Source organism: Triticum aestivum, chromosome 3B, assembly GCF_018294505.1.
Source record: "Triticum aestivum cultivar Chinese Spring chromosome 3B, IWGSC CS RefSeq v2.1, whole genome shotgun sequence".
Lineage (NCBI taxonomy): Eukaryota > Viridiplantae > Streptophyta > Magnoliopsida > Poales > Poaceae > Triticum > Triticum aestivum.
In genome coordinates, this window is record NC_057801.1 from 755,112,958 (window position 1) to 755,119,822 (window position 6,865).

Here is a 6,865-nt window from a genome sequence, read left to right on the forward strand (position 1 = left end):
CGGCGGCCTGGAGGTGGCTGGCGGCGGCCCGTCGCGGTGGTGGCGCCGTCCTTTGGCGGCGGGGCGGCCTGGTTGCGCAGGGTGGCCGGCGGCGCGTCCTCGGCCCAGATCTGGGCCCTCAGGGCCCCATCTGGGTCCTAGCGGGTCGGTCCCTGGGCGTAGCCTCGTTGTCTGCGGCGCGGTGAGGAGGAAGAGCGGCTTGGATTGGGGCGGCGGCACCGTCGGTGTGCCGGCAGCAGCGCGGAGGCGGGAGCTTTGCAAGCCCACGAGGGCTCGGCCGGGCCGGTGGGCCCACGGGCCTGGTGTGCTCCCGCTATTGCGTCCGGACGGCTACCGTCATGGACGGTGGAGGTGGGGCCCTCCCGCGTGCCGTTGGTGCTGATGCCCTAGTCCCGGCTCTGATTCTTCGTCGTGCTATCCTCACTTCGCGGTGCCGTGGTGAGACGGCGCGGGGGCCTCAAGACCGCGTTGGCGCACGATGGTGGTTGGTTTGGTGGCAGGCTCCGGGGCGCCCGAGGTGCGGGTTGGGATCGGGGGAAACCCCTGTCGGCATGGCCAACGCTGGCGCGGCGGCGCCTGTGGGTGCCACCTGACCTTCCGGGAGGGCGTCGGAGCTACCCTTCCTCTTGCCTCGTCGTGTACCGGAGGAAACCCTTAGCAGCAGCGTCGTCATCGTCGCGATCCTTCTTGGAGGTGTTGATAGGTGCCGGCGCTTCGGAGTCTTGGAGTCTAGTGGAAGATCCTGGTGGGCGCTGCGTTCGCGAGGCTTCTTCGTTTTGTTGATCCGCCGTTTTCGGCATTTGTTTCTTTTGCTTTTCTCTTTCGTTTTTTGGGCGTGACTGTGCTGCTTCCGCCCCAGCACCTATCCATGTATGGTTCGGTTGGTTGCTTTGTATACAAAGCGGGGGAAAACCCTTTTTTGATAAAGTGGATGTGACACGCTGTATTGCTTGTCGCTGTGTATTTCTATTTCCTTTCATGTCTGATGTCGAAGAGACAAGCTCCATGGAGAGATAGACTTTGGCTTGCGCATGATACGTAACTAGGCTTGATCAGTTTTTGTCCTCTGTGCAAGTCCATTCTTGACACACAATTCGAGAGTCAGATTGTTTTTTGTTTTTCCATTTTTAAATTCATGTTTTTTTGTTTTTCACATCTATTTTAGATATCTCTATTTTTTCGGATTAGCTAATTCTCATCTAGATGTTTTTTAGCTATGTCACACCTAAGTTGTTCACCACGCGATTAAACATGTATGTTTTGTGCAAAATTATTTTGTTCACATACATGTGTCTTGTCTCGTGCTGGTGTTTGCGCTGTCGGGCTGGTTTTTGGCGTCACTCTGGTGGCCGTTATTCTCGTTGTCTCACATGCTTGCGCCGGTGTTAGTAGATGGGCCTCTATTTCACAAAAGTATTTACTCACCGAGATTAGATTTGGCAATGTCTCATCTAATTTTGAAATGTACGATTTCGCAGACCGTTTCATCCCAGTTGCAAGTTGACCCTTGACTCGCAACTAAGCACATAGTTGTAAGTCCGACGTTGACTCGCAAGTGGGCTCATAGTTATCCGAGTTGCAAGCCCGCCATTGACTTGCAACTGGAGCCTATGTTTTTGTTTTTCATCCCAGTTGCACGTCCATCATCCACTCGCAACTGTGCCCATTTTTTGTTTCATACCAGCTGCAAGCTCATTGTTGACTCACAACTCCACATGTATCTTCACTTTCATCGTAGTTGCAGGTCCAACCTTAACTCGCAACTGGCCCATAGATTGTTTCATCCCAGTTGCAAGTCAACCATCGACTCACAACTGGGTTTATAGTTTTTCGAGTTGCAAGCCCACCCTCGACTTGCAACTGAAGCCTATGTTTTTATTATCCCAGTTACAAGTCCACCCTTGACTTGCAACTGGGTTGTTTTATTTTTCATCCCAGTTGCAAGTCCGAGCTCGAATCGCAACTGGGATCATATTTTCTTGTTGTCGAGTTGCGAGTCCACCATTGACTCGCAAATAGTATCGTAGTTTGTGTGTAGTTGTCCTTGTTACAAGTTTGCCTTCACAACTAAGTGTGCAACTAAACCCATAGTTTGTTTTTATCCCCGGTTGCAAGTCCTCCCTTGACTCGCAACTGGGCTCGTAGTTTCATAGTTGTCATAGTTGCAATTCCACCCTCGACTCGCAACTAGGCACATAGATTTGTTGTTGTCCTAGTTGCAAGTTCACCCTCGACTCGCAACTCCTAGCGTAGTTTTGTGTAGTTGTCCCAGCTGCAAGTCCATCCTCGACTCGCAACCGGTATTGTTGTTTTGTGTAGTTGTCCCAGTTACAAGTCCACTCTTGACTCGTATCTGGGCTATAATCAATTTTCCATCCCAGTTAAAAGTCCATCATTGACATGCAACTCGGCCATTGACCCTTTTATTTGCCCCAGTTGCAAGTCCATCCTTGACTCGCAACTGGCCCCGACATTTTCTTGACCCAATTTCAAGTCCACCATCAACTCGCAACTAGGTTTGACCATTTTTTCGTCCCAATGTTCATTTTTAAAATTCATGACCTTTTTTTCTGAATTCTTGAACATTTATCTTATTCATGAATATTTTTAGAAAATCATGAACAATTAACAAATTCATGAACATCATTTTAATTCACCAATACGTATTGAATTGGTGAAAACTTTTACCGGGTCTCGTGGGGTTTACAAATCGTAGCAGAACCCCAAAACCATGGGCTATAGCCCATCAAAATGGTCATTTAACGCGAAAAGGACGAGTTTTTGGTCATGCCTCAACAACATGTACCGGGTCTCATGGGGCTAACAAATTGTTCCAAAACCCTAAAATCGTGGGCTATAGCCCACCAAAATGGTCAATTAACGTGAAAAGGAAGAGTTTTTGATCATGCCTCCCAAACGTGTATCAGTTCACACGAGGCTTACAAATCGTCCTGAAACACCAAAACCATTGACAATCGCCCATCAAAACATCCGTTTAACGCAGAAACAACAAATTTTTGGTCATGCCTCCCAAACGTGTACCAGGTCTCTCCGGGATAACAAATCGTTCGGAGACCAAAACTGAGGGCTATAGCCTATCAAAACAACCATTTAACGTGAAACGGATGAGTTTTTGGTCAGGACTCACAAACATGTACCATGTGTTATGGGGCTTACAAATCGTCTTGGATCCCCAAAATTGTGGGTCATCAAAACAACCATTTAATGTGAAACAATGAGTTTTTGGTCATGCCTCCCAAAAGTGTACCAAGTCTCACAGGGCTTACAAATCATCCTGGAACGCCCAAACTGTGGGCTATAGCCCATCAAAATGGCCATTTAATACCAAAAGGATGTGTTTCTGGTCATGCCTCCGAAATGTGTACCAGGTCTCACGGGGCTAAAAAATCATTCTGGAACCATAAAACCATGGGCAATAGTCCATCAAAACGGCCATTTAACACGAAAAAGACGACTTTTTGGTCATGCCTGCCAAACATGTACCAGGTCTCGATCACGGGGCCTACAAATTGTCCCGGGACCCCAGACCATGGGATATAGCCCATCAAAACGGTCATTTAACGCGAAAATGATGAGCTTTTGGTCATGCCTCTGAAACGTGTACCAGGCTCGACGAGGCTTACAAATGGCCCAGTACACCAAAATAGTGGGCTATAGCCCATCAAAACGGCGATTGAACGTGAAAACGATGAGTTTTTGGTAATGCGTGCCAAACATGTACTAGGTCTCACGGGCTTACAAATCGTATTGGAACCCCAAAACTGTGCGCTATAACCCATCAAAACGGTCATTTAACATGAAAAGGACGAGTTTTTGTCATGCCTCCAAAATATGTACCAGGTCTCAAGGAGCTTACAAATCGTCTCGTATCCCCAAAATCGTGGGCTATCAAAACGACCATTTAATGTAAAAAAAATGAGTTTTTGGTCATGCCTCCAAAAGTGTACCAGGTCTCACATGAGTTAAAAATCGTCCCGGAACCACCAAAGTGTGGGCTATAGCCCATCAAAATGGCCATTTAACGCCGAAAGGATGTGTTTTTGGTCATGCCTTCCAAATGTGTACCAGGTCTCACGGGACTAACAAATCATTCTGAAACCCTAAAACCATGGGCAATACTCCATCAAAATGTCCATTTAATACGGAAAGCATGATTGTTTGGCCATATGCTTCCCAAACATGTACCAGGTCTTGATCACGGGGCCTACAAATTGTCCCGGAACCCTAAACCATGGGCTATAGCCCATCAAAACGACCATTTAACGCGAAAATGATGACATTTTGGTCATGCCTCCCAAACGTGTACCAGGCTCGACGAGGCTTACAAATGGCCCAGAACCCCAAAACAGTGGGCTATAGCCCATCAAAACGGTGATTTAACGTGAAAATTATGAGTTTTTGGTCATGCCCGCCAAACGCGTACCAGGTCTCACGGGGCTTACAAATCGTATTGGAACCCGAAACCATGCGCTATAGCCCATCAAAATGATCATTTAACGTGAAAAGGACGATATTTTCGTCATGCCTCCAAAATATGTGCCACGTCTCATGGGGTTAATAAATCGTTCCAAAACCCTAAAACTGTGGTCTATAGCCCATCAAAATGACCATTTAACGTGAAAACTACGAGTTTTTTTGTCATGCCTCCCAAACGTGCACCAGGTCTCATGGGGCTAACAAACCATTCCGGAACCCAAAACCGTGGGCTATAGCCCATCAAAACGGCCATTTTACGCGAAAATGACGAGCTTTTGGTAATGGCTCCCAAACATGTACGAGGTCTGACGGGGCTTACAAATCGCCCCAGAACCCCAAAACTGTGGGCTATAGCCCATCAAAACAACCATTCAATACAAAAACGACTAGTTTTGGTCATGCCTCCCAAACATGCATCAGGTTTGACGGGGCTTACAAATCATCCCGAAACCCCGAAATTCGTGGGCTATAGCCATCAAAATGGCCATTTAATTTGAAAACAACGAGTTTTTTGTCATGCCTCCCAAATGTGTACCTGTCTTACGGGGCTTACAAATTGTCCCGGAACCTCAAAACCCGTTGGCTATAGCCCATCAAAACAACCATTTAACGCGAAAATGATGAGTTTTTGGTTATGCCTCCTAAATGTGTACCAGGTCTCACGAGGCGTTCAAATCGTAGCAGAACCCCAAAACCGTGTTCTATAGCCCATCAAAATGGCGATTCAACGTGAAAAGGATGAGTTTTTGGTCATGACTCCAAAATATGTACCAGGTCTCATGGGGCTAACAAATAGTTCCAAAACCCTAAAACTATGGGCTATAGCCCATCAAAACGGGAATCTAAAAATAACGAGTTTTTGGTCATGCCTCCCAAACTTGTACCGGGTCTCACGGGGCTTACAAATCGTCCTGGAACCCCAAAACCGTGGGCTATAGCCCATCAAAATAGTCATTTAACGTGAAAAGGAAGAGTTTTTAGTCATGCCTCCCGAACGTGTACCAGGTCTTATGGGGCGTACAAATTTGCTTTGGAACACCAAAATCATGGACAATAGTCCATGAAACGACCATTTAACACAAAAACAATGAGTTTTTCATCATGCCTCCCAAACATGTACCAGTTCTCAAGAGGCTTACAAATCGTCTCGAAACCCCAAAATCGTTGACAATAGCCCATCAAAACAACCATTTAACATGGAAACGAGGAGTTTTTGGTCATGCCTCCCAAACATGTACCAGGACTCACATATAATGACACAATGCGAAAGTTTTCTAATTTTTTTGAATTTTTTATGCCTGTTTCAAAATGCGGTCAAAACAACGGGCTTGACCGTTCCTAGCTAGTGGTTGAATCTTGAAATTCTTTTGGTGTTTCTATGATTAAATAGATACTTATTTACCTAGAAATGATTTTTGGAAAAAATAAAGAGCAAACTATGAGGCAGCTGCAGTTCAAATTTGACCCGTTTCTAGCTGAATCGACGACAATTTGTCTTTTTCACCAGAGGGGGATCAAAACTTTTTTCACCCAATCATTTTGTCAATTGTGCATTATATATGGCCTAGTATTTTATAAAATTGATTTGGTCCATTTTTGCAACAATTATTTGGCAGTTCCTTCACAAAAAACCTCCTTTTGGGCACTCGGAAAATGAAAAATGAAATTTCCGTGCAAAGAAAATGAAAACTTCCTTAGGCAACATTGTTTGGAATTCCAAGATGTACCCTTGTGCACAATATGAGACCATTTGAACAAATTATGCAATGAATGTGGCCATAAGATTGATCATTTGGCTTGAAAGCCATGAATCTTCATGCATGATAGCTCATTTCTGAGAACACTTTTTTAAAATAATTACTGTATTACAAGTTTATTATTTTTCCTGGAAACTTGGTCACATATAATGACACAATGCGAAGGTTTTCCAATTTTTTGATTTTTTTTTGAATTTTTTATGCCCGTTTCAAAATGCGATCAAATGGCGGGCTTGATCGTTCCTAGCTAGTGGTTGAATCTTGGAATTTTTTGGTGTTTCTATGATTAAATAGATACTTATGTACCTAACAATGATTTTTGGAAAACATAAAGAGCAAACTATGAGGCAGCTTCAGTTCAAATTTGACCTGCTTCCTACTGAATCGACGAAAATTTGTCTTTCTTACCAGAGGTGGATCAAAACTTTCGACACCCAACCATTTGGTTAATTGTATATTAAATATGGACTAGTATTTTATAAAATTGATGTAATCCACTTTTGCAACAAATATTTGGTAGGTTCTTCACAAAAAAACCATTTTTGCCACTCGGAAAATGATTTAAAATAGCTAGAAAGATCAGAAATGCATACAAATTGGTCCTTATCCAT